The sequence below is a fragment of the Protopterus annectens genome, chromosome 5.part0 (genome assembly GCF_019279795.1).
Source record: "Protopterus annectens isolate FY-2018-M chromosome 5.part0, PAN1.0, whole genome shotgun sequence".
In the NCBI taxonomy this organism is placed as follows: domain Eukaryota; kingdom Metazoa; phylum Chordata; order Ceratodontiformes; family Protopteridae; genus Protopterus; species Protopterus annectens.
The window spans coordinates 246,875,815-246,897,327 of NC_056735.1; positions in this window are offsets into that span (position 1 = coordinate 246,875,815).

The window sequence follows — 21,513 nt, forward strand, 5'->3', positions numbered from 1 at the left end:
TTATGTTCAGGCTGGTGAGTTTTTCTGTAATACCTGAGTGGGGAATGGTGTCAAAAGCCTTGGCGAGGTCAAAGTAGGCTGTGTGAACCACCTTTCCCTCGTCTATGGCCTTGGTGACTGTCTCAAAGAAGTTAACTAGGATTAGTAGGTGTGATCTGCCCTTAACAAAGCCAAACTGGGTCAGGTGAAGTGTTTGTTAATGAGTTCCATGATGATGTGCTCCATAGCCTTGCAGACCAGGCTAGTCAGGCTTATGGGGCGATAGTTACCATGGTCAGTTGTGACCCCTCCTTTTCTGGAGAGGAATAACCATTGCTGTGCACCATTCTATGGGCATGTAGCCTGTGGAGAGGCTGAGGTTGAACAGCATGTTTAGGTGGGGGGTTAGTTCATTCTGTAGTTTGTGCAAGACACAGCCTGGGACACCATCTGGTCCCACTGATGCTGTCTTTTTGGCTTTTGAAAGGGCTGTTTTCACCTGTGCGTCTGTGATTTTTGGGACAACACACTTTTCCAGTATTGTTGTGGGCTCTTTTGGAGGTGAGAGGGGGTGAAGTTTGCACTGAATCTATCTGCCAGGATGTTGGCAATATCAGTAGATTCAGTATATTTTGTGCTATTTTGCACTAGTTCAGTGCATATCTGCAGGTTGCCACTTAGATTCCTAACATAGCTAAAGAAGGCTTTGTGGTTATCTTTTGAATCCTTGGCTATTTTTCTTTCAAAGTTAGCCTTGGATGATTCCATGAGGGACCTTAGTTTCTTACTGATACTGATCAGGAATGTCTTTCCTTCTTGGGTTTTGATTTTTTTCTGCACTAGTTTTCTCCTTCTATTGTATAGCCTGTTTATTGCAGGGGTCCACCAAACTGGTTTCCTTCTCTTAGAGGAGTGAGTCCTGGTTTTTCTAGGGATGGCACGATCCATGCATCCTTGTAGGTGCTTATAGAGTGCATTTGTAAAGGTTTCTGCATCTTGGGCAGCGTTATCCTTTAGCGTGGGGGCTGTGAAACTTACCACCTCTGTCTTAAGTAAGGTGAAGTTTGCTTTAGAAAAGTTTTTTTACTGTGGTTTCCTTAGTTGGGGGTGGTATTGGGGTGTGGACATCCAGAGTGATTAGTTTATGGTCTGATCTAACCAGTGATGGGTTGACCATGTTGGTGATGACCAGGTCCAATATGTTTTCACCTCTGGTAGGGGAGTTTACCAGCTGATCCAGGGTATTTGAGTTGATGAATTCCAGGAAGTGCTGGGCCTGGGAATTTGTACTTAAGTAGTTTTCCAAGTGAATGGTAGGGTAATTGAAATCGCCCAATATCAGGGTGTTCGGTAGGACCTTCAGGTTTTCCAGTGTCTCCAGAAAGGTGGAGTGGTGGTCCTGGGTCATGGAGGGTGATCTGTAGCAGGCCACAATTTGCATTGCAGATTTGTCTGATGTTAGTTGCACATGGATGATCTCAGAGGTATCATGCTGCACCACTAACCTGGAGGTGTAGGTATCCTTGATGAATATGGATGCACCCCCTCCTTTTGTGTTTTGGTCCGTGTTCTGTGGCCGAAACATGTGGTATGAGTTGTAGCCCGATAGTGCTGGGGTGCTTTCTGGAGACTTGAACCAGGTTTCAGTTACTGCACAGATGTTAAAGTTCTCCATACTGAGGAATGCTTCGAAAATGTGCATTTTGAGATTTTAACTCCTGGCATTGAGTAGCATAACCCTCAGCTTTTTGTTAATTGTATTGTTTATGGAGGTGGGTTTGACTTTTGAGCCTTGCCTAAAAAAGTCACTACGGTTGCAGCAAGAGCCTTGGCCAGTATTCGAAAGCCTAGGGATGACAGGTTCAAGCCATCTCTTTTGAAGCAAAGTGGCTTGACGAGCATGTCGTCCCAGGCTAAAAGACACTGGATCCCTTTTGAATGACACCAGAAGCTTATCTAATTGTTGAAATTGATCATTTTTTCCTTATACTGAGGTATCAATCTTGGTGAGGGCAGGATGCTACTCATGGTCAGGGTCATACCAGCCTGGGTTACATGATCAGAGAGCTCTTCCATGTCGCTTTTCATGTAGTCCAGGGAGGTATGTCTCAGGTCATTCACACCAACATGAAGAATGACAGAGTCATATTTGTACTTGTTCTGGAGTGACCTGAGTGCTTGTGTTATGTGGCAGATTCTGGTTCCTGACAGGCAGTTAACAGTAACCTTCTGCTTGTCCAGCCTAGTGAGTGGGACATCAGTGTGCCTGACTATAGAGTCACCTATTACTAGTGTGTTAGGTATGTTATTTCACCTTAAGGGCTGTTATTGTGCAGCACACTGATTTTGTGTTTTATGTGTTGTCTGGTTTGTGACCAGGAAGTGCAGGTTGTTTGGGTGTCTGCTTTGGAGGTCTCTGATGCTTTTGCAGGTTTTTATTTAGAGCTTCCGAGTATGATTTTGTGTATTTATGTGTATTTTTTCCAGTGCTGTTTTAGTAGGTCTGTGTGTGGCTAGAGTAGTGGCGCAAGTGTTAACCTTCTCCTCTTGACTGTCTGTTCCAGTCTTGGGTGGAGACAGTTTAGCTTCCAGTTTGGCAGCATAATTGCATCTCTCGCATTTGTTAGTGTTTTGTGGTAGGAGGACAGGGTTCTCTGTGTACATGAGGCAGTTGTAGCATTGCCTCAAGATACCCAGATTCACCAGCTGGACTGAAAAGTGCACCTGAAGTTGCCTTTTGGTCATGCCTAAATAGTAGGGTGATCTGCTTAGTCACTTGGTTGGTGAGGGGTGAATAAAGAACCTTGCCCTGCTGGGCAATCAGTGTCAGGGTATATTAGTGCTTGCTATTAGGTCTGAGTAAGTTCTGGGCTGTAAGATGCTTTTTGAGTGCTTAGGTTGAGAGACTAGTTTCAAGGAAAAAACTGAAGAGGAGACTTAGTGGAGCCGGGAATAATTTAACCGTAGCTAACTGGCTCTGCCTGGTGCGCAAAACCATGCAAACATGGTTTTTATAGTAGAGAAATGAAAGAGATAGAAATTAGCCCAAAACGGCCAATAAACTACTAACTTCTGGACTGGAACCACTTCTCCAGGGACAGATAGGTTGCTCAAAGCTGTCCTCTCTCACAGGTGAACCGAGAAACTTCCTTCTATCCAAATAAGGTATAGGCAGCTCAGAAACTAGTATCACAGCCCTGAATTCAGCACTAACCTGAAAACTGGACTATACTAGCTTAGAGAGGTGGGAAACAAGGATTTTTTTAAAAGATAAGACAAAAACAGCAGAACATGCACTTAAAACAGCTTTAAATGACTACAAACGATCAGAAAAGAGTATTGTACTTTGGCGTGTAGCCTACAACAGTTAAACAAATTATTTAAACAAAAAACAACTTTTTAAAAGTGCAGGCAGTCAAATAAGTACAATATGTGAAAAAAAACAAGCTTTTAAATCACTGGAAAATCTGTGTTTAGGCGGAAAACAGTTCAGTACCGCAAGAAAGTACAGAAAACTGATACTTAACCACTCCAATGTCTCTCCTCTAAGATAGAAGGCTTGTATCAGTTTAACACTTTCTAGTGCTACCCTGTAGGTTAGTTACAGGAAAGATGGCAAACAAGCACAGATGTGGTCTTTATCTCTACAGAAACCAGCCACAGTTAAAAGATTTTAAAATATCTAATTATAAATAATTAAAACCACAAGACAATACTTTCTACTACACAATGCTAGTCAGAAGAGTTCAAATATCACACAGAAATACTTAAAATAAATCAGTAGTACAGTTCTGACATCACAGAAAAACACAGTCTAATCTTTCTAGTTTCTAGCTATCTCTTAAAGAAAATGCAAGTCTAAGATAACTTACATATGGCAACAGGCAGTGCTATGAGTTGGATGATCAAGACAAAAATGATTAATACCTTCTGATTCTCTCTGTTTAAACTGAAATTGCAGTTCTGATAAACATTACATCATTCTTTCACTTTCCTGGTGTTCCCAGGCCAACAGAAACTGCACCTACATTCTTTTACATTTAGGCAGAAACCAGGGCAATAAAAATACATTTGCATGTTTAAATCTAGCAACCTAACTCCTGGTTAAAACAATAGAAAGAATGTGCTAGCCCAGACGGAATAACTCTGAATCTTTAACTTCAAAGGACAACATGAAGTAATTTTAATTTCAAAGGACAGACTAGAAATGCTTGACTTAGCTTTCTTTACAGCAGATGGCAATATTGCTACATTGTTTTAAGTTTAACATTTCACAGCATATACTTTCATTGAAGAAAACAAGTTTGTATTTCAACATTCATATTTACAAATGATAGAATTATCTATACAATTCTATCTGGCTAGGCTGGCAGCCTTCACAGAGTCCCAAAACTAAATGGCCAAAAAACAGACTTACATATACTAAGTCCAAGAATGCCATTTCTCAGGCTATTCCCTTTTATCCCAGGTATTGTGATCTTAGAGTTAGTGTATATACATTTGGGGGCTGTGGGGGGCTAGTCCCCCACATCAGAAGGTTCACGGTGGCTTTTCCCCCTGCAAAAGAAAAGTTTAAAGGAGAAAAGCAGTGTTCAAGATCGATTCTTCTCCAGTTTCACTTTTTTATTTTGGTATGTCGACATTTGTCATTTGGAATGCCAAGATTTCAGTAGACACCCATTTCAATCTTCTTGGTGACCTCAAATATTGTCAGAGCAAGTCTAGGAACGGTAGGAGGGCTTGGTTGACCTGGCAATCAAGGACAGACAGGGGGATCAGTTGATAGTCAGGTGTGGTGTGGTAAGGGAGAAAAAGTTCCAACAAACAAACAAAAAAAACAAAAAAACTATGCTGCATGATCAGTGGTTGCTGAAGTGAAAGGTTGGGTATGGATTGACATCTTAAAAGGGATACAGCATTCTAGACTGTTTCAGCATGCCATTTAACACATCAGGAGTATCAATTTGGACCTTGTACTGACTATGCTAAGCAATGACTGCTAAGCACTCACACGTTGGATATTTTTGGGAGGTTAAGTGCTCTTTAACCTGGTGGACTTGCCCTCTTATCTGGTTGCAGTACCAGAAATCTCTGTAGGCTGGGGTGTATCTTTGTAGTAAACATCAATGACATGGTGCAGACATATATTTTTGCAAGACTTTTATACAGCTTACATCCTGTCATACATGTTTAGAACACTAGACAGAACAAATCACTCAGTCGGGATTTTATCACTGTAGTGCCTTTCAAAACTCATGATGATGAAAAAGATTAAATAAACAACTGTAATGTAAGCACTTGAAATAGCACATACAATAAATAATTTAAATAAGGGTGAAAACTTCGAACTAAAAGCTGGTTAAAACAAATACATCCTTGGCTGGGGATATACCTGTAGAGAAACTACGAACCATTTAGATAGTGTATTTCATTGTTTTGAAGCAGTAACCAAGAATACTTGGACGCATAAAAGATACGGGATCAACTCCCTCAACTCAAATCAAACAAGAATCTTACAATTTCTAGCAGATATGAAAGTCCTGTTTAGAAAGTGGAGTCTCACCTGGACTCTTGAAGAGTTTAGACCTATATTATGAGGTTGCAGTTTCTCAGTACTTATAGGTGACCCTCTTCTTGCCTGGACACCATAGGTGCATCACAATACAAATCATATGGAGCACCCTAGGGAGTCCAGTTAGTAATCTGACATCCACATGCTGGACAAAGTAAGAATCAGTGCAGCTCACCTGCAGATAGCCTCTACTGAAGATCAATATGATTATCTGGTTTAGAAGAGACCAGAGAATGGACCACTGCAGCTAGTCTGATAATGTCCCAAAAATGAACTATGGAGGTTCAAATTACAATTCACATCTTATCATTAAGTGTCAGATTTAGGGTAAGAACAGCCCCAGAATCATGCCTCTGAGTGTCTAGTATCAGATCATATTTACTAAAGAAATCAGTGGTTCATTAGGGGTGTAACCAATCCATGCAATGTTGCCTGCAATGTGAAATACCTAGATCTTAACAAAATGGCCAAAAGAGAAACACACATGAATGTCATCAATGCAGCTCTGATGAGCTGTCCATGCTTTTTCAGAATTTTGCAAAAAAGTAGCATATAGCCCTTGAACAATAAAGGACTCAGTACTGTCCTCATCTTATAAACTGCAAATAAAGTAAAGTCATGAAGGGCATGCTCTGGAACCCTACATGGATGAGAGAATTAATTATAGCTCCTACATATCCCTACCCCTTTTGAACAGTTTTATGTTATAAGTGGTAGTCTAGAGTTATAAAATGAGTAATGGAGGATTGGATTCCTGTCCAAACAGCCTAAACACTAATGGAAGGACTTTATGAAAGGGAAATCATTTAAAATTATGAAACATTTGAAAATGATCTCACTTATAATCTTGGAACTACAAAGCTGGCTGAAGTGGCAACATGGAGCACTGCCTATAGAGTCAAAAATATAACAAATGTGTAGCAAAATATATAATCAAGTTTCATTTATGTAAGACTAAGACAAAATAATTAAATGCCTAAAATATGAGTTAAATGCTATTGAGATTAGATGATTTGGAGAGCTGACAACGGAGAAGCAATGTGAAACTGCATAGTATCCTTGAAATGTTTAGACACAGAACTGTATAATTTCTTTCAAACAATTTTTTTCCCTGTGATTAGAGCATCAAGAGCTGTAGATTGGAAAATTCACATGATCCACGGAGCAGGAAGAAGAAACAAAATGAATTACAAACCAAGGTCCATTAACTGCAAGTTACTCACTGGCATGGAAAAAGACTGGCCGTGTTATACTTCTTGCTTGTTTCATTACATAAAAATAAATATTTGTATAGACAGAGTATATCAAGATGTTTTCCAAAGTATTGTTTCAGAGACATGCAGCATATGGAAAAGGTGAGAAGGGGGCTAACACATTTTTCTGTGATGTCATGGGTGGTATCTCCAGTTGCACTGTCTGTGATATTTTGGAGACAGTGAAGGAGATATGAATCCATGCAGTAAGCCTGGTTACTAACTCAGAAACTGAAGGATGCAGCTGGGAGCATAGATAATGGACTGCAGAGCATTTGGAATGGGGATGGAATTAGAAATAGTGTGTTGTGTCTTAAGGGAAGTGAAAAAGAAAATACGGCATTGATTCCTAACGGGGTCAAGTGAAGAGAAGAATACAAAATGCTCATTACTCCTTAGAAAATATGAGAGGACCTATGGCCAAGAAATAAGAGGAGCTGCCTGAAGACATGCCTGCAGAGAAGGAGCCAGTGGATAAGTGCATAAATTAGAGAGACACTCAAATAATTTTGTAATAAAAGAAACAAGAGAGGAAAGAAGAAAGAGCCGTCTGATTGAGACAAATGTATCAATGTTGAGAAGAAACATCAACAAGACATAGGCCAGATACTCTGAGTTATAGACCTAGTGCAGAATGGGGAGAACTCGAGATCTTTCACATTGTAAGCACATTAGAAGTGCAACAGATATCTGCAAGAGATCTGACTCAGACTTGTCAAGCCTGGCCAGCAGAAAAAGTCTTATGACCATGTACGGATGGCTAAATAAATCAACCAAAGGGTAACCCATCTCTCATGCCACTTTGATGTGATAAGCATCAGATAATCATCATGTTTACTCAGTCAGTGAGACCAGAAGGGAAGACTGTTATTTAGTTATATAGTAGGAGGTCTGCATACTTACTAGCAACATAGGGGCCAGTAGCTGAAGAATGCTGTGCTCAACAGATCTTAAGCGGAGTCTTGATGCATCAAAGAGAACGGACAAGGCAAAGCAATGGTAAGTGAACTAGTCTCAGTAAAGCAAAAAATAATGTATTTTTATGCAGGCTGGAAGACCTACTGCTTGTTTATTTGGCTTTGACTTGAATTTAAGTCTGAATAACAGTGATCTTAAGACTTTAAATTGTCCTGAACTGTTTCAGTAGAAAGAATGTTAGTTTTGTGTATTTTGCTCTTTTTAGAAATCTGTATATGGTCAGACATTTATAAAAGCTGATAAAAGTTATATTATTTAATCAGCATATTATATACATATATGAAGAGTGAGAGGTGAATATTGAAGACATTTGCAATATTTTTATTAAATATGTTTTCTAAAGTAGAAGTGCTGGCTGATATGTGTTTCACATTTCCATAATTGGGATAATAATGCAGTGATGGGACAGAGCAGTTATGAATGCTGATGATCAGAGTATGTACAGAATCGACTGCATACTGTTTATTTTCATAGAAACAATTCTGTAGTTCTGTTCATATTTTTGTATTTAATCACATAAGACTGGCAGAGCAATTATTTGTTTTAGTAAATTATGCATGTGAGGGAAAGCAATAATTATAACATGGGAGAAATGGAAAAGATGTATATTAGCAGACAATTTGAAAACTGCTGATTTCGTGTACCATATATTAACCTTAGTCCTTGATGATGACTGAAGAGACATATTCTGTCTCATATGTTAATGCATGTTGAATTTCTCCCTGGTGGAATTAACAATTGTTTGGGGGTTTTGAAGGAAATATGGCTGGCTGTAAGTAAGGGAGTATCTATATGAACTTCTTGTACTGCATGTACTTCATAGCTTTGCATACAGGGTATGGAGTAGTATAAGATCTTTGCATCAATTATGACCTAAACCAGGAAAGGGAGGGGAGCAGAATATCAGAGGGTGGAGAAGAAGCTGTGATACTAGAGAAGAGGGAAAAAGTTTTCTCTCTCTCTCTCTCATTTCAGGGTATGTGGGTATTATAATTATCATGAGATTGCTAAATGCAATAGTAAGTTTTGTCAAGTGAGATAAAGATGGTAAATGGATAAGCATGGCAGTAAGTCTAGAGGAGAAAGTTGGAGGCTAGAATGCTTTTAGAGTACTAATGTGTACAATCCTCAATTCTTCAAGGATTTTTATGAAGTCTAGCAGTTGAATTCTCCTAATGTAGATATGGAGGAAGTAGCTGGGAATTCCAATGTTGTAATTAGTTATGTAATGCATTCCTCATATGGACAGATGGAAATGCAAATAAATGGATGAGAAGTTTTGTTACATTCCAGAAAGCATGAGGGATTAGTTAACATCTAGAAAAATGTATATACCCAGCAAAGATAACATACTGTCTCCAACAAAAAAGGTTGCCAGATTAGTAGACCTAACAGGTGTTTAATTTAGGGGTAATAGAGGTGGATATAGTTGAGATGCAGACAGCAGAAAATGTTTTTTTAGATCATGCACACATTAACATGTTAGTTTAAGGCGGGCAAAGAAAGAACAGAAGAAGCAGTGGAGACTGAAACTCTAAATTTTGATAAGGGAGGAGAAAGACAAAGGTAGGATCTGAAACTTTAAGAGAGAATTTTCAGTTAACAATAGAAGAGCAGGGCAGAGAAACATATCTGGTTGGATGTACTTTAATGTTGTTGTTTATCTTTCGGCTTTTCCTGATTAGGGGTCGCCACAGTAGAACTCTGGTCCGCTAATGATTGGCAGTTGTTTTTTATGGTGTCTAGTAGGCAGCCCAATGCCCAACCTTCAACGAAGGCATGCCCATTCAACACATGTCTTTCGAACGCCCACTCGACAGACATACAGACTACACACAGAAGGCACTCCCAACCCAAAGTGAGAATTGAACAGGAGAACCTCTTGCTGTGAGGCAACAACACTACCGTTGTACCACCGCAGAATACGTTGGCTGTACTTTAATGTGTAAAGGAAATTTGTCAAGGAAGAATAGATATTGCAGGGGTGATGGACCTGAGTAGATATAGGATGTATAAGAAAGAAAATGGGGGAGGGGATGGCTGAGTATAGAAATTTAGAGAGTCTGTGGCTTTAGACTCAGATAGGTGAGACAAAAGCGACAGCAGCAGTGACAGCTGAAATGCTATTAAGCATGTTTTTGCAGGTACAAGGGAAACATGAGGAAAATTCTTGCCAATGAGGGTGAAGGATAGAAAAATAGGGAGTAAAAGTTTTGGAGATGGGGGAGCAGAGAGGTGGACAGAGGTAGAGAAGGATTTACATGGGTAATATAAACATGCAATAGTGATGCACATAGCTGAAGTTAAAGTAATTAGGAGAAAGACTATGGGGTAATGAAAATGCATGGTCATGACTAAAAACCTGTTTAAGAAGTCAGGTAAGAGTTTTGGTTACACTGACAAATTCAGCTTGAGGAGTTTATGGAGACAGTGGAAATATGGTGAATTAAAAAGCACCAGGAGAAGCTCGATTTACACAGGAGTATTTTAAGGGAATCAGAAGAGAGATGAGTCAATTCTTCTGCTAAACATACAATAAAGTCTATCTGACAGTAATATCACTAGAACTCTTTAAAAAAGCAAGAGTAAATTTAGTCCCTAAGCAAAGCAGGATAAGGTTGGTGCAAGCAACCATGGTCCTATACAATTAATTTGTGTTGATACTTAGACACAAGCTTTGGTGTTAGAAATGAGAATATAATACATTATTTGCTTTTCTGGTAGATGCGGGGTATGAAGAAAATGAAAACACTGCCATCTGTGTTAGCATGTCTGATAGGAGATTTGTGTATATTCTTAGATTAACTTGTATTGTATGCCAGCATGTCTAATTGTGAAAATGTAAATTAATTTTTAAAATGTTGAGTATTTCCCTGTTTATACAAAATGCTTGAGGAATCTGTCAGTGTTTTGATGCATTTCTGGTTGCACATGTTTATGAGGAAGATTCTAAAGTACAAACTGTCTGTGGAGAATCAGTTGATCAGTAGGTGGTATCATTAGAATGGTCCTGATTGCTAGGTGATTATTTGAACAGCTTGACTGGAAAAAGCACTTTTGCAAACATCGGAGTGTTATTTTTAAAATAAGACCGTTGAGACTGTTAAGCTGGACTATAAGAGAGACTTCCGAAGTCAGTTGAAGGGCAGTTAGTTAAGAGTTGCAGTCAGTTATAATGCTGTACAAGGGATACCCAAGAAAAAGGACTCACCAAAAACTGTAAGCCTGCCTTTGCCTTGCTGCTATGTTTTAGATTATACCAGGGACAGTATTCTCTAGTTAGATTAAGAAAGTTTAGTTATTTAGATAGAGTTTTTCTAAATGATGTATTTCTATCTTAAGTTTAATTTTATATTTCTGGTGATTCAATTCTGGTGTTTATTGAAACTTGTTGATTTACATTTTTTAATAATCATTTTACTTACTATTAAATGTTTTTCATTACTTTACATTGTAGCTGGACAATCAGTGTATTCTTTAGAGTTTAGAGAGTGTTTGATACTCCCCAGGTCACCTCAAATGCCTGTCTGCTTCTAGTCATAGCTATCATTTATTTTGATATTTGATTTTTAATAATTGATCACCCTTTGAAAGGTATGTATACCTGTCTTACTCCACTGGTGCAAAGTATGGTGGTAGTGTTTCCCATATGTACTGGGGAGGGGACATAGCTGGAAATCTGTGTCAGGCTTCCCATAGGTGTTTGAGTATGTGAGATTTAACTTTATTTTGAGTGTGAGTGAGTCAGAGGTCTTAAACTGGAACAGATTGCTCTGAAGTGTATGATAAGGGATTACATTTGGGGTGAACAGAGGTATATAGTTCAGTCCCAGGAAACAGAGCATGTTCCTCTTGTGCTGTTAAGGGGAATTGTGGAATTTTACTCTTGTGTGCTCTGTGCTCTGATTTATCCCATGATGTTCCCTCACTGGAGTCAGGCGTGAGGATTGAGGCTCCTTAATTACTGACCTGGATTTAAATGGGGATGTCTCATTACTGGTGTCAGTCTGGTAGGATATTGACCAGATGTCGCATTATTGGTGGCAGCTTAGTGGGATTTTTAATTGGATTTCAGTAGCCTATGCATAGTTGTCATTATGATGTGTAGTTTTGACAACCACAAGGTAAACATTCAGAATTTCAATCCACCACAAGTTTATTTATTTATTTTTTAGTTAGATAGTCAGGGATAGCAAGCAAGGATATCTGCAGAAGATTTTAGCAAGCTGACAAAGATCCAGTTAGCTAAGGAGTGTAAAGCCAGAGGATAGGTACATGCCAACCTGACCAAGGAAGTAATGATTTCAGCCTTGGTTGCAGCCACAACTCAGACTAGTCATTCAAATGATATCCAGTTTGATGCTGGTGATGTACAGTCATCCAAGATGGGACAGTCCATATTTTCTTCAGAGGACCTGAGAATCTATCTGGAGTTAAGAAGAATGGAAATGGAGGCAAAACATTTTGAACCAGAAGCAGCAGAGAGACTGCACCTGGAAGGCCAGTGTCTAGAGACTGAGGAGAAACTGCGCCAATATGAACTGGAGACTAAAAGATTGTTGACCGAAGAGAGACTGTGGCATTTAGAAGTGAAGGACAATGAGAGATAACATGAGGAAAATGAGAGACAGTGCCGGCATGAAGTGGAGCTTCTTACCTTTTGACAGGGTCATGCAGGTAATGGGGAAGGGAATAATCGGACCCCAGAAGCTATAAAGGTAAGTAAGCTTTTTCCTCAGTATAGGGATGGGGATGACTTTGATATTTTTTTCTTGTTTTTGAGAGGGTATGCAGAGGTCTTAGTCTAGTGAGCAAATGGTTTGCAATGGGTGAGGAAAAAAGGAAAGAACACTTATAGGATATTGAGATGCCAGTAGAAAGTAACTAGCAAGATGACAGGGTTACTAGGTTGACATGAAGTGGGGACAATTAGTCTAATAATTTGCACGTGAGTGGAATTATTTATGTTGTTACTCTTCAAAATGACTCTGTGCATATATAAGCAATTGTCATTGTTTATTTTTAAAAATCTGTTGATTATCAGAGATGTACAGTTATGATGATGTAATGTGATTTTATTAGAAATATTTCAATAAAAAAAAAATAAAAGGTATAAACCAAAAGTTTAAAATTACTTGATCCAGAAACAACTCTTTGTTTCTTGTATATGAAGTAGAAAGTGAATGAGAAGTCAGTGACCTACCAGTTCTATGTGTTTTGTTTTTCTGTGATAACATTTTTAATGCTTGAAACATCATTTTCAGGGAAAAAGAAATAATGTTTTTTCATTCTTTTTTTTTTCCATAATAAATTTTTATTGATATATATTTTCAAAATACAATAAAATCACACATATAATTCACTACTATTACTATCAAAACTATATACAATATCTACATGAAATGCTTCCATATAAAAATCGTCATTATTCCAAAAAAGAAGACACCAGGGAAAAAAAACAGAGCCAAAACATTTGTAGAAGTACTTTGCGTCCATACATATCATACATGTTTTCAAGACATTGTTTCCTCCACATATACATCCAAACTTTAATATATTCCTAATAACAGTATTATGCTAATATAATGTTAAAAACCTTTTCCCATATTTTTGGGTTATTAATATTTTTGTTACTTTGCTTCAGGAGTAATTTATCTGTTAATATATGCTTTATAGCCACAAGCTTGAAATTATCCCATGATGTCTTGTCTGGTTCTAACCAATTTGTAGCTATATATAACTTTATCAGCAAAAAAATATTCATACATATTATAGTTTGTGACCTAGAGAGCTCTCTTGGAGGAACATGTAGAATCATAAATTCCCATGATAACGTTGAACTTTGATAACCCATCTTTTGTAGTTGTGTTCTAAGAGAGTTCCAAAGTTTATATATACACTTGCAGCTCCAGAACATATGAAGAAGATCCGCCATTTGATTTGTGGAATATGGACAAGTCGGAGAATTCCTAGGATTAAATTTATGTAACCTAAGATGAGTATAATAAGCATTATTCCAAATCATCAACTGCGTATACATCAACTTTTGAAAAGAGACCGATTTTATTGTTAAATCAATTGCTTTTAATACCTGATTATCTGCTACTGTCATTTTGTTTACCCAATACCCTGACAACAGAATTTTATCCTGGAATTTTAAATCTTTAATTAATTTATTTGTTGTTGTTATAAATTTGACCTCCTGTTGGAGAGCCTGCCACAATTCAGAGCATTTATCCACAATTCCGACTACCGGTTTAAAGTTTTCAAAATGACTCAGAGCAAGTTCTCTGATTTGTCTCATGACAACCATATAACTCTTAGGAAGATTCAATTCCTGCCTAACTTGCAAAGCCGATAAATGAAATTTATTAAAAACATCAATCAGAGTCAAATTAACTATTAATGGGAATTTACTAAGATCAATCAACTGATTATTTAGTTTAAAATTGGGATTCCTATGGAAAGGCTGAAAAACCATCATATATTGCAACAAGTCTACTGATTGGAATAAATTTTGCAAAGATGACACATATGTTTTTAAGTGGTCCATAATCCCATACTTTATCAAACTACTTTTATCCAAAAAGGGTAAAGCTTTAGGATTTATGTTCCGATCTAAAATATGCTTGTAATTCAAGACCACCCAAGTTGGTATCCACTTTGTACTAATTATCTCATAATTAGCAATTCTTAAACACCTGTTGGCGTTCACAATTAAATAGTATACTTCAAAATTCGGTAACTCAAATCCTCCTCTACTCTTCGGGGTCATTAATTTCTCATACAATATTCTAGTTTTCTTTGGCTCCCAAATAAATTTAGCTAGATCTTTATGAATTTGTTTAAAAACTGTCTTTGTAATTGATACTTGAGCAGACCTAAAGATATACAACATTCGTGGTAATATATTCATTTTCACTATTGATACTTTTGCCAATACCGGTATTCTTAAATTCCTCCATCTGTCACAATCAGCTACTATTAGTTCCCATACTCATTTAATATTATTACTATAAAAGTCCTTATTATCCGTAGAGAAGCTAATACCCAAATATTTGATATTTTCTTTACATGATATCTTCCCCACCAGGGACATTAATGAAAAAGGTTTAGGGGTTCTTAACGGGAAAATACTAGTTTTCTCCAAATTAATTTTGTAATTAGAGACTTCTGAAAATTCGTTTATAACATTTAATATCTTTTCACTATCAGAAATTGGGGTTGTACAATAAATAATAAGATCATCAGCAAATGCCGACATTACTAATTTATTCCTATAAAGTATTGGTGCATTATGATACAAATTTTGCTTAATATATAAAAATAGAGGTTCTAAATAAAGGTTAAACAATAAGGGGACAAAGGGCAACCCTGCCGTGTACCATTTTTAATCTGTATTCTTTTAGAATAACTCCTATTAATATATAACGTAGTATACAGATTACTATATAATATTTGTAGTATCTGAATAAATTCCTGTGGCATATTGAAATAAGGCAACACATAAAACAAAAAGTTTATATCCACTCTATCAAATGCTTTCTGAGCATCTATTATAAGGGCATAAATATTAGAGTTGTTTTGTTTAGCATACATCATCATATTATGTAGTGTAAGTGTGTTATCACTAGTTTGTCTAGTTGCCATAAATCCAGCCTGTTCCTTAGAAATTAAATGGATCATAATATTTTTTAATCTACATGCTATAATGGTAGTTAGAATTTTCATATCCACATTTATTAATGCTATTGGCCTGTAATTATCTGGGCTTTGAGGGTCTGAATTAGCTTTATGTATAAAGATTGTTTTTGACGCATTAAGGTGGGGGTCACTAATTTTATTTCTGATTATGTAGTTAAATACATGAGACAATATTTTACCAAAACTATCAGCAAATTCTTTATAAAATTCAACTGTCAAACCATCAGGACCTGGTGACTTATGTACTTTCATATGTTGAATTACATGTACTATTTCCTCTGAAGATATAGGTTTAATCAGATCACCTTGCAGACTCTCTTCTAATTTTGGAAAATTAATTTTTTGCAAGAATCTTTTATTCTGTCTATGTATAGACCTATCAATTTGACCCTCATAAACCTTGGTATAGATTTTTTTGAAAATATCAATACTATCCTCAGTTTTAGAATACACTGTGTCATTGCATTGTATTTCCGAAATATGTACAGTTGTTTTTGATTGATTTATAATCCTTGCCAATGCTTTTGACGGTATTTGAACATTATTGGCATTTTTCACTAAACACCTATGCTCCTGAAGTGTTATTCTACTATTATGCAGCAAGAAGAGATCCCTTTGACATTTCAACATTTCCTTCTCTGTTTGAGCATTAAAGTTCTGAATCAGTTCTTTCTCGAGTAGCTTCACTTTTGTTTCTAATTTTTGAATATCAATGTTTTGCCTTTTCTTATAATATGAGGCTTTTTGCAAAAGAAATCCTCTAATTTGAGATTTAGCTGCTGCCCATTCAATATCAGGAGTATGTTCCTGAAGCTTCATCCTATCTGTTAAACCTTTCAGATATTTTACAATTCCATCTATTATATCCTTTTTATTTAACAGATTTGGATTAAGTGACCAATTGTAACCTCCATGCATTCTTGTATCTTTTAAATCTTTAGAAAACCTTAACGAAATTTTTGAGTGATCCGAAAGATATCGAGTATGTATAACCACTACTGGTTCCAAATTAATTAATTCTTTGGATATCAAGAAAAAATCTATCCTAGACCACATTTTGTGGCATGGTGAATAGAAGGTATACTTAATTGCATTATTAATATTATGTGCATAACAAAAGGGGTCATATAATTGAAAATCTTCCTTGAAGTCATTTAATGCTATCCCGGCCTGCTTATTAAATGCTCTTTGTGGACAAGATCTATCCAACTTTGGATTTTGATAGGTATTCCAATCCCCACCCACAATAAAATAATAACCATCATACTGTGTTAAGATTGGATAAAATGATGTTATGAAACTGTGTTGGTCATTACATGGTGCATATATATTTAAAAGTAAAAGAGGTTTATCAAATGCATTATCCGATAAAATAACATAACACCATCGCCCATTTTGATCCACTTTAGAGTCTAAAATCTTGTCTTTGTATTGAGTTTTAATAATTATAGCTACTCCAGCACTGTTTGTCTTACCTTCTGATGCCACTACCACTCTAATCCAGTTCTTTTTCCTAATATCATCCCACTGATCATTCATCAAGTGTGTTTCTTGTAAAAATGCAAACAGTGCTTTGTCCTGCAGCAATATGTGTAGTAACAGCTTCCTCTTCTTCAAGTTCTGGAGCCCTTTAACGTTCCATGAGTTTAATTCCCACATTGACAGGTCTAATTATCCAATAATAGTATAAAAGGGAAATTATCCAATGGATATGTATTAACTGCATACTAAACATAATCTGGAAGCATTTCCTACATCCCGTCCCCAGCCAGTGCCTACCCACTTTACCCCTGGACCAGGACTTATATAGGTCTGGTATGTGAAAAAACATGAACAAGGTTAAAAACACAAACATATTTAAAATCTTCATGTAATAAAACTTAAAACATTTCCTAAACTTACAACCTATATATTCTAACTTAGCTACTACAAAGTCTAAACTAAACATTCCCTAACAAACACTGCTATTGCTCTACAGCTTATGTTCCAACTATTAATTAAGCAAATCTCTATTGTAAGGTAGTATTACCATTTAAAGAAAAAAAAAATTAATATATTAACTAGCTACTTATACCTACCCCAAATACCTCTTTTGTTACAATCATTATTTATATACCACTTTTATAGAGAGAGAGAAAGAAAGAAAAAAGAAAACAAAAAAAAAAACAGACAGAAAAAAAAATAAATGCATCCCACATTATAATTCTGTACCATACACAGTGCCTGCAACTACCAATTATCAAAGTTTTGCAATTGCATGCTTTAATTCCTAACTATACTGACATTAGTTGTCTGATTAACACCACCCAATAGCCACTATTTACCTATTTATATTCATATATATAGTGCTATACCTTGCACCCACTGCAGATATTGTAAAAATATAATTTGGTTCAAAACTATAAGCATAAGGAAAAAGAAACAGGAAAACAGATGTTATTATATGCTTCACGTACATATTCTAATGTTATTTACTTGTTAAAAAAAACATTAACACATTATGTCAGTTCTTTTCAGCTTCTCAAATCAGGAAACCATCAGTAATACTCGCAACGGGGGACTGCTTTCGCAGCCGGACCACAGGAAGTGTTACATCGAAATCCACACTCTCAGCTGCATTCAAGAGATTTCCTGTTTACCACTCGACGAAAAAAGTTCGTAGAGGTCATAAAAGTTTGGAAAACGGCCAGCAGACCCACGGATTATCGCAAACAAACAGTTTTATTACTTTTACAGAGGCCTAAATGACTTAAGCAGGGAACAAAGGATTACCTAAGCCTCGAAGTATAGTAGATACTGGATCTGACCTCAGGAGCATGCCAGTCTCAACAGAAGTTTCTTTCAGCCCTCTGATGCAGGTAAAACTTTAAAAACCTTCAGAAACACTCCCTTTGCCTCATTTTTAGTAGAAACAGAGTATTTAATCCCATCCACCATAAATGTAAGCACATTAGGATATTTCATCTGGAATTTAATTTGCTTGTCAATCAGAAATTTACAGTATGCAGATAAAGACTGCCTAGCTTGCTTTACTTGCAGTGGTAAATCCTGAGCCAGAGATATTTTATTATTTTTCCACATAACAAAGCCACCATTCTTTTTTGCAGTAAAAAGTATTTTGCTAACATCTTGAAAGTTCAGTATCTTAGCATATACAGGTCTAGGCATATTAGAAGCTTGTACCTCTCTCAGTGCTCTGTGTGCCCTTTCAATAACAATTTGTTTCACTCCATCAGCATCATTTAACAAAACTTCAAGTAGTTGTGTTATAGTTGGTATTAGCTCTGCATACTGAATGTTTTCAGGGATCCCTCTAATAATAATATTATTTCTCCTAGACCTCGCGTCCAAATCAGTAAGTTTGCTTTGCATGGCTTGTAACTCCATATCATGTACCTTTGTTTTCTTCTCCAACAAGTCTATTTTGTTCTCGGTTTCTGAAATTCTAGCCTCTGTTTTGTCCATTCTCTGCAGCAACTGATTACATGAAACTCCAAAAGTTTGCATTTGAGTAGTCAGGTCCTTTAAAGCTTCTTGTATAGGCAATAAAGCATGTTTGATATCGTCCGTGTTCAGTGGCTGATCAGTTTTAGATCTAGTCTCTGGTTTCTGTTGTTCCTGCTGTCTAGTAATTCTTTGTTTTTGCACACTCCCATCCTTTACTGGTGACTGTAATTCTGACAGCTTTGTTTTGGTAGTAGTTGTTTCCATGCTTTTTCCTTCTTGTGACATTTTCCTTTCCCCAAGCTGACAGGTAAAATGAAGAATGCAGACAGTCCTTTGTTTATTTCTCTCTTCAGAGCTAGTTAATCACTTGGAATCCTGATAAATAAAGACTTTTTTTCCCACTTTTTTCCTGGTTATAGATTAACTAAGTGTAGATGTATCTTTTTTGACTTTAATTTGATGTTCAAACCTCTTGGTAATGACTCAGGTTACAGATTTTTCTCAGGTTTATTAAGGAGCTGCAGGTCAGCAGTGTTTACAGAATGGCATCCATCTTTGAATCCCGTCAATGTTTTTTCATTCTAATCTTATATAAAGTATACATTTATGATTTTATGAATTACATATTTGCCCCACAAGAAAAAGTAAAAGCATGCATGTCTGTTGTGGGCTGGATATAAAGATGTGCATTATTTTTCTTCTTCTTTCAGCTTTTTCCTGGTTAGGGGTCTCCACAGCGGAACACCTGTCCGCTCATGATTGGCAGTGGAATTTTACGGTGTCAAGTTGCCAGCCCGGCACCCAACCTTCCACAGAAAGGCACACACATGCACACACTCACACCTAGGGCCAATTTAGAGTGTCCAATCCACCTACAGCATGTCTTTGGGTTGTGGGAGGAAACTGGAGTACCCAGAGGAAACCCACGTGACCACAGGGAGGACATGCAGACTCCGTACAGAAGGCACCCCAGCCAAGGATCGAACCAGAGAACCTCTTGCTGTGGCCACCTGAAGATGTGCATTATTAAAATGTTGAAATTATTATAAAAAAAAAAAAAAAACAACAAAGCCCAAAACACAAACTTTCCCTTCTGAGAAGGTACACCATTTTGACTGGGAATAAGTCCTCAATATAATGGCTAGACTAAGATACTTCAATTTGCTGTTCTCACAAACTTACAGTAACTGCCGCCTCACAAGCTGTATGATTATCTTGCAACTGCACTTTTCTTTTTGAGATAACTTGTACTTTATATATTGATAGTCATATTTTGAGAATGTCTAATGTCTGATTTTGAAACTGAAAGATAATGGCCACAGAACTTTGTTTTGACTTGCTGCTATTAAATCCATTGAAGAAAATAAATGCCAGGAACCAAAATGCAAAGAACAAGGCAGGAAACCACTGGATAAACACTTTATATAAGTAAAGCTTTCGGATACAATCCTTTCTCAATAGAAAACAATGCATGGAACCAGCTCTTTATATAGAGGTCCAAATATATCACATGACATGCAGCCAAAATCACATGATATGTCATCCAAATCACAAAAACATTTTAAAGAAACATTTTAAAAAAACTTTTTTAAAAAACTTAATACAAAAAAATTGAAATACTTTAATAAAACTTTAAAAAATATATATTTAGATAAAACTTCAGGCTAAGAGAGATTAGCTCTACTTAATTTAACTAAAATAGGTTTGAGACTGACTTGGCTATTCAAGCCTGGTTTTGAATCACTCATAAGTCTCAAAATCCATTCATATTCTTTAATTTCTAAGTGATTATTTAGGTCCCCTCCCCTAGGTGTAGGTGTAACCTGGTCAATAATTCTAATTATACATACATGTATTACTACCCATGTGGTTTACTTGGCTACCTGCCAGGCATGTAATGCTTTCTATGTAGGCAAAACTACCCGCAGGCTTAAGGACAGGATGACTGAACATAAGTCAGAAATTAGGAGATGCTATGACAGGAATGCACTATTCAAACATATACAGGAATTTGGTCAGCAGCATTTTTTTAGGTTTAGAATTATTGACCAGGTTACACCTACACCTAGGTGAGGGGACCTAAATAATCACTTAGAAATTAAAAAATATGAATGGATTTTGAGACTTATGAGTGATTCAAAACCAGGCTTGAATAGCCAAGTCAGTCTCAAACCTATTTTAGCTAAATTAAGTAGAGCTAATCTCTCTTAGCCTGAAGTTTTATCTAAATATATATTTTTTAAAGTTTTATTAAAGTATTTCAATTTTTTTGTATTAAGTTTTTTAAAAAAGTTTTTTTAAAATGTTTCTTTAAAATGTTTTTGTGATTTGGATGACATATCATGTGATTTTGGCTGCATGTCATGTGATATATTTGGACCTATATATAAAGAGCTGGTTCTATGCATTGTTTTGTATTGAGAAAGGATTGTATCCGAAAGCTTTACTTATATAAAGTGTTTATCCAGTGGTTTCCTGCTATTAAATCCATACAATACATATGACAAGGCATATTGATGACCATTTCACAGCTGTCATTTATTTGCCCTATGGTTTCCCATGCAGCATTCTACTTCAACC